Here is an 8144-nt window from a genome sequence, read left to right as displayed (position 1 = left end):
CGGGGCCGCCGGGCCGCGCCGCGGCGCCTGCGGATGGCGTCAGGAGACGGCCGTTAGCGGGCGGAGCGCCCCTCCTCCTCCTCCTCCGCCGGCGGGGGGCTGAGGAGGCCGAGGGGCGCCGGTTGTCGGCGTTTACCCGGTCCGGCGCGGCGGGGCGGATGGCTGGGCGGGGAGCCGGCTCGTCGGCCGTCGGTGTAAGGCGTCGGAACCCCCGGGGATCGCTCGCTGCTGCCCCTGTTCCAACAAAAACGTATTTTTAGCGCTGTGGGTGCACGCAACCAAAACCTAAGGAGCTTTAATTGGGCTAGACAATAAAATACCTCGATCGCTTTTGTTCTTTAAGCATTTAAGTAGCTACTTCAGCTTATTGCTAGAACATCAATATTTCTTTTGTCTACAATTACAGTTTCATATCTAGCAAAAAAATACTCGGTATTTTTCTATTCGAGTTTCAAAATGCATCAGAAAAGGAAGTAAATACTTGAAAAAAAAAAAAGTTCCACTTTTTAGAATCAGAAGGGTCAAACCCAGTATCATGTCTACAGCTGTCAATATTTTTTGCAATTTTTTGTTACGTTTTCTGCAATGTCTCTGTTGAATACAGCATATAGGGCTTTCCAGGAGGCATTCAGTCAAACTTTCATCCTCACCTTCTTGCAAAAAAAGAACCGCGCAGGTCTCTGAATGCTGGTGCGTGGTATAAGGAAGGAGAGCATACCTGATGCCAGGCACTGGTGAGAACGTTAATGCTGTCAGCTTTTCTCTCAGTTTTCTGCAGTTACTCATGTATTTCTCATACGCTTTTTGCCCCATACATCTTGACCTGAGTTTCAAGTATCTCATATACCAGAATCCCTTTTTTAAAAGTCGGTCTCCTAACATGAAGAAAACAGTCAGAGAGACCTCAGTGCTTGAACAAGTAAAACAAACCCATTTCCAAACAAATTCGCTGGAACATTTTTTTCTTGCTGCTCGTGTCAAACTCCCTTCAACAGAAATTACTCATTTTTTCCTTTAATAGGTTACATTCCTTAAAATTAAGTTTGCTTCAGCATTGGGAAAACTCTGTTTTGCTCCGTTTGATCATTATGTCATTTACATATTTGGGACATGGCTGTTACAATACGCATTTTGTCCAATAATAAAAAAATACATAGCAAAGGTGGACAGATTTCTTCCAGAAAATATGGAATAAGTCCTTTATAGCAGAAAACTCTCAAGCCTTTTTACATTTTTTAATATACCTGGGAAATCCATAATTTTTGTTGCAGCCGCTGATGTTTAAGTCTCTAATGGAAAAGCAACTGTTCTATGAGTTATTGACGCAAGCTTTATAGTCACTCTTGATGTACTTTTCCCCAGCCAATTTGTATTCTTTTGGGATTCTGCTCAGGAAAAGCTCCCCCTCCCCCCCAGCAATCATACTGTTTTAACAGCTCCAACTGTAGAAACTTAATGTATTTACTGATTTTACACACAAACATGTTGCAACTACGCTAACAGCTGAAAGTCATCTAGTTGCTAGTTTCACCAGTGACTAGAAAAATCAGCTAACTGCACAACTGGGCTGTTACTTCTTTTGGATACAGGCAAGATATTTCAGGAAGGTACTTCGCCAACCCTTGTAATTTAGGGAAGCGTGCACCATGAGTGCATACTGTTTAGGAAAGCAATAAGAAACTCGCATTGCAAAATTAAACAGAACATCTCATGGAGATTGTCGTGGTTTAACCCGGCCAGCAACTAAGCACCACGCAGCTGCTCACTCCCCTGCCCGTCCCCGACCCAGTGGGATGCAGAAGAGACTCAGAAGGAAAAAGGTAAAACTCCTGGGTTGAGATAAGAACAGTTTAATAGGACAGAAAGGAAGAAAACAATAATGATAACAACAACAATAATAAAATGACAATAATAGTAAAAGAATTGGAATATACAAAACAAGTGATGCACAATGCAATTGGTCACAACTCACCAACTGATGCCCAGTTAGTCCCCGAGCAGCAATCCCCCCCCTAGGCCAAGTCCCCCCCAGTTTATATACTGGGCATGACGTCACATGGTATGGAATACCCCTTTGGCCAGTTTGCATCAGCTGCCCTGGCTGTGTCCCCTCCCAACTTCTTGTGCCCCTCCAGCCTTCTTGCTGGCTGGGCATGAGAAGCTGAAAAATCCTTGGCTTGGTATAAACACTACTTAGCAACAACTGAAGACACCAGTGTGTTATCAACATTATTCTCATACCAAATCCGAAACATAACACTATACCAGCTACTAGAAAATTAACTCTATCCCAGCTGAAACCAGGACAAGATGTACTAACACACAAAAGAACTCAACAATGAGCTTTATGTGTACAGACTTTTCTTTTATTTTAAATACTGTAGTGTTACTTGTTGGTATAAAATGCTCTGAAGTTCTGTTTTGTTTACTAGCTACTGTAATAGTTCATTATTTGCACCTTCAAATCTTAACATTCTCACTGCTGTTCCTTCATCTTTTTACCTTGAAGTGTTTATGACCTTTACAGAATTTCTCTGGTGACTTCTCTTTTATGACCCATTCTTAAAAATCATCAGCATTTTAATGTCATTCAGGTTACACTTATGCCTGACACTATGTCATCCTTCCCTGGCAGATTGATGACAAACAAGGGAAGACATTAAAGTCAAGATACTCAAGAGCAGAGCTGCTAACTTGAAGAAAAATTCAAGCAGGTAAGTAGTTTTATCAATCTCTATAATTTGTTTCTGAATTTTTTGTTGTTGAGGATGCTTGTTTTTGTAAAGATATTTCAAATATTTATCAATTGAAATAAATTATCAAGGCTCAAGTTAGGTAAGCTATTCTCATGGCAGTTGTTGCCAAAAAGATTATTTTCAGTGCTCTTAAAATGCCAATGTACATCAAACTCTGTTTTGACACAGCTGTACAAATTATCCTCAAGTGTCATGCCTCTGGGCTATAGGGATCAGAAAGATTTTGTTGTTGTTGTTCCATTTTATACTTGCTTCTGGTCTTTACTAGTTAGTGATCTGAAGTAACTTCTATCTAGTTGTCTGTACATTTGCCCCCAAACATATCTAAAACCACTACAAGTACAGAACTTTTCCCCCATGAGACTCGGGAATTTGAGAACTTTTTTTGCTTCTTCTGCAACAGGCATTATGGCTTGCAGATTGCAAATACTCAAGTAAATCTCAATTCCTTGGCAGTGTGGCACCTTGAGCTCTCTTTTTCCTCTGTCAGCAAGCAAACAGGACAGTGCTGCTTCCTGAGGCAAGATGAGCTAGGAACCAAGGGTGACCACGGTATACCACAGGTAGTATCCTCACCAACAGAGGCACAGTCCTGCAGCAGGACAGGCAGAGCTGGGTGCTGGGAACAGGCTCCATCAACAGTCACAGCAAGAGCACAAAGCAGGTCTAGGGTCCATCCAGAGAGGGAAGGGAAGAACAGCAGGAGATAAGGTCCAAAACAAGTCTAATGTTCATCTAGAAATGAGGTCCAACCAAGAAACAAGGCCAGAGCCAAAACTCAAAACAAACACACCTATAACACAACTTAGATAAGGAACAATTGTCTGGCCAGGCCTGAGCTTAAATGGAGCTCCTGGGCCCGTGGACCAGGTGTGTGGGTGAAGGCCTCAGGTGAGGCTGGTCAGGGCCATTAACACCTGTTGGCACCCTCAGTCCCTACCTGTAGCATGTCAGTGAGTCTTTAAGGAACAGAAATATTTGACTCTCCCAAGTCATTGAGTCTGCAAATAACAGTGGTGCCAAATTTCTCTAGCTAAGCAGGACTCTTCCTTTCTTTCAGGTGCAGGGAAGAGGTGTGCACTTCATGCCCTCTGGTACCACATGGCTTACTGCAAAAGTGCAGTAGACTTGAAGCATCCAAAAATGCCAGGTCAGTGCGTGCAAAATTAGCCATGTCTTCCCAGGCGTAGTGTTTACCAGCCAGGCACAACACAATCATTCTGCACTCATGCTTTATACTGCTCACGCACAATCATGCCGTGAAGTCAGGGCCAAGATTTCCAATAAAAATAGAAACTGGGGGCAAACTGCTGTCCACCACTGGTCAGGAACACCTGACAGGAAATATTTAAAATAAATGCAATGGGCCTGTATAATGGGCGTCAGAAGATGAAATCATAGTTCCTTCTGGCCTTACTTCATGTAAAAATGGTATTAATGCTTAAACTATCTGTGTTCAGCAAGCTTACAAATGTTAACTTATGTTCAGTGCCAATCAGGCAGGTAGATACTATCTACAGAACCAGGGCCAAGAAAGACGAAATGAGGAAGTCATTGTCAAAACCACAATTAGAATTCAAGAGTTTCTGCATTAAACTCATGTTGTTCAAGACTTTTCTCTTTCACATACTGCCAACTAACAATGCTGTGGGTGATTTATCTGATCGTCTGTATTACAAATACAAAGGCATTAGCAGTGGTTGGCTTGTGTTCAGCTGGGTTCGCAGGCACAGCACCACATCAGTGCAGCATATAGCTTCTTCCCTAGGTCACGTCTGGTCTGGGAGCAGGCTGGTCACTTTGTCATACTGGAGTCCAAGCTAGTAAGTGCGAGGGAGGCTTTGCAAGGTGGATGCTTTAATCCATGCTTTGTAATCGCACAAGGAGCCAGCTCTAATGCCTCAGCGTCACGTTTCCACTACAGGGGAGGCAGGGCTAGCCAAGATAGGCCTGGTCAGATCCAATCTGCCCTTAAGAAGCAGCATAGGTGTCTTTGCAGTCTAATTCCTAGAGCTTTTGGTTTGTGGAGGGCTTAACTTATGTTCAGCATCAGTGATGTGGCTAACCTTCCCTAGCCTGGAGTGACGCCTGTTGCAGAGGTCTACTCCAGATGACTCTGCAGGACTGATTTAGGGACAACATACCTGAACAGTTCTGTTTCCAGGGCCAGGGCCCTGAGGGCACTAATTGACCTGGCCAGCTGCACCTGGGGCCTCCACCCACATCCTCTGCCCATGGGCCCAGGAGCTTTATTTAAGCTCAGCCCTAGGTGAGCTATGGGCTCTGTTGAGTTAGAATCTAGCCTTGGTCCTGTTTAGTTACCATGGACTCTGTTAAGTATCTACCTGAACTGTGTCTAGCTTTGCTTACTCCTTGGGTTACCAGACCTGCTTCTGACCTGCAGATTGACTTCTTAATTCAATCTCAGACCTGCCTCATCTCCTGGAAGCTGGTTTATTATCTGGACTCCTAGCTGAATGCAGATACCACCCCTAGGCCTGTCCTGTTTGTTTTGTGTGTGTGTACAGTGGGGCTGGGTGCTGGCTAGCGAGGTCCTTGTCCTGCAGGCTGTTGTGTGGGGCTCCCTGTCTCTCAGGGAGCAGCTACCCTTCACAGTTCCCTGATACTGACCACAGACTCAAATTTTGTTGGAGCTGTCTGCAGTCCAGAACTGCCTACAGGTTTGTGCACTATATTCCTTGGTACTCTGTTGTCCAGTTTTATTCATTTTGCAGGTAAGTGCTAATTTGTATGTTATTCTGGATAAAAACACAGGGATGGTAGCACTGTGACAGACCAGAGGTCCGCCAGCTTAAAACTTTACCCCTGACAGTAGCCAGTAACACATACACAGGGAAGAAGGCTTGAGTAGCATATAGGGCTATTTCCTCAGCACACTCTGCCAGCTTCAAGTAATGTATAGTTAGAACAGTATTTTTGTGTTAAGTAGCTTTTGATTAAACTGTTTTCTGTTAATTTTGCTTTAAAAAAATTTAACCTGTGAAGTTTTCAGCATCTACAGTGTGCTGTGGCAGTGACTTCTGTGGTTTGACAACACGTTGCATGAAGAAGTGGCTGTCTTCTGTTCTGATGCATCTGATAAATTGACGTGATATCTTCTACTTTGGAGAAACAGTGAGCATTCACTCTCTGATAATGCTTTTCATGCTACTCTTGTTTTTGTAATATATTGGTTGGTATTTCACCCAGATTGCCTTCCTTCTGGGGTGACAATGTTGGTGTATTTAGCTAATCCTTGTGCTTTTGGCTACCCTTGCTACGTTTCGCTGTGCCTTCTTAAGTTCCACTTTGCACCTTTTAAGCAGACCAGAATTGCATGTTATAGTCAAGATGTAAGCAGATAAAAGATCTGGACTAAATAATGATGGAGTAGTGATGTTTCCTGTTCTGTTCTTGCCATCTTTTGTAATGACTCCTAATACTCTGCTTGAGCACATGGAACAGTTCCAGAGAAGTATCTGTCACGGTACCAGGATCTCTATTTTGAGTGGTAGTAGTTAATGCAGAGGCTGTGATTTCCATGTTTCCCTCCATGTGCCTCTCTTTGTATTTTAGTGAAAGGATTTCATCCACCATTTTGTGGCCCAGACAATCGTTATTGTGAGATCTCTCTCCAAATATTTATTCTCAGCTTGCCTTGATAGGCTGAGTATCTTAGCGTTGCCAGAAAAGATTGTCACCCGGTGCTACTTGCTTCCTAGGATATTTATTAGTGTTGAAAAAGACCATGAGCACATAGGTCTGTGGCTGTGAAAATGAACAATTATAAATACTTGTTTGTTTCCTAGCTTTTAGCATGTTTTTAATGGAGCTCTGATTGTATGTGTTGGTGTTTGTGTGCTCCTATTAACCTGCTTATTCTAACCAAGCCTTAGGCCTCCTTGCTTGTTGCTTTCCTCCAAGCTACTAATTTCTTGCTCTGCATTTTGTTCAAGGCCACAACTTCCAACTTATTACCATCTTCCCATGAAACATACTGATCTTATGTGGGGCTTTATTGTCTCAAGTTCAGTTCCTTCTACTTACTTTTGCTGTGTTACTTGGAGAGCAATAGTTCTTGTACTTCTCAAATCACCTATTATTTCACCTTACAAAAATAGCTTGTGTTACCTCTCTTTTTTTTTTTTTTTAGTAGGGCAGGTCTTTGGAATGACAGAAGTCTTGATATCCAGCCCTCTAGAAAAGCAGTCTTTTCGGCAAACTGTCAGATTGAGGAGGAGGTGGTATGGTTACACCCACCAAAGAACTCATGTGTGTTGCCAAAATTACCTGCCGCTGAGAGTTGATCAGGCAAATGCTCAAAATTCAGGTGTATGTGGTGTTGGTTTCACCTTGTATCTGAAATGTGTCTGTGAGCTTAGCCAAGATTCCCAGAGTATTCCTTTTTACTGCAAGGAAATAAAGAGGAAGGAGAGATGAGGATGGAGGTGCAAATTGGTGATGGGCTACCTGCCCACTGGCACTGAACCACAGCAGTAACAATAAGCTGCACTGACCTGTGGCACTGCTCTTCCTTTCCCACATGGCAATTAAAATAGTTGGAAAAACACTGGCCTTTAAAGCATCTTTATAGGCATGGATGTGGATAGTGCTGTTCTCTTGTACACAGCAGAAAAGCCTCTCTGCAGGCTAGCATTTGAATGGGTTGGTTCATATTCAGAGTGCTTTATACTACAACAGCTAGAGAATTAATAGTAATGAAGCTTTCTTAAAAAAAAAAGCAGTGCTAGGGTATATCGTTTCATAGATCCCATTTCCAACATCTGTTTTCCAGTCTGAAGAGATGTTAGACTTGGTGGCCTGCTTTCCACTCTGACAAAAGGCTGTAGTGATAATGAGTTGTGTAAGAAGGCTGGACTGACTCTTCCTCTTATTATAACATTTTGCTCACCCACTTCCCTCTGGGAAGGAGCAGCAAATATCATCAGTGGCTCTTAATGGATGAGGTGGGGGATGGGGAGAGCAAGGCTGATTTTTTTTTTTCCTTCTCCTTTCTCCTTATGGGAGGGAGAGGGCAGCTTAGCAGCTCTTCCTCCTCTCAGCCAGCATCTTCCCCATGCTTCTGGGCATGTTTGCTCCACTCGTGGGACGGCCGGGCCCGGGTGGACGCTGGTGTTTGAGGGTCCTCCTGGATGGCACATGTAAGGGGGGGGGGGGGGTTGCCCCCCCCCCCCGGCGAGCCCGTCACCGCTGACCAGACCTGCCCTCTTCCAGCCTAAAAAAAAAAAAAAGGGGGGGATGATTTCAGAGGGTGTCACCTCCGTTGCTGATGGGGAGGTATGTGGCGTCAAACCGCAGCCTCTGCAAGTAACGGAATAATTTGCCTTTTCTCTTATTATCGTCATTTTTATTGATTTTTTTTTTTTT

The sequence above is a fragment of the Haliaeetus leucocephalus genome, unplaced genomic scaffold, assembly GCF_000737465.1.
Source record: "Haliaeetus leucocephalus isolate CR32 unplaced genomic scaffold, Haliaeetus_leucocephalus-4.0 Scaffold687, whole genome shotgun sequence".
Classification (NCBI taxonomy): domain Eukaryota; kingdom Metazoa; phylum Chordata; class Aves; order Accipitriformes; family Accipitridae; genus Haliaeetus; species Haliaeetus leucocephalus.
This window is presented reverse-complemented; position numbering follows the sequence as displayed.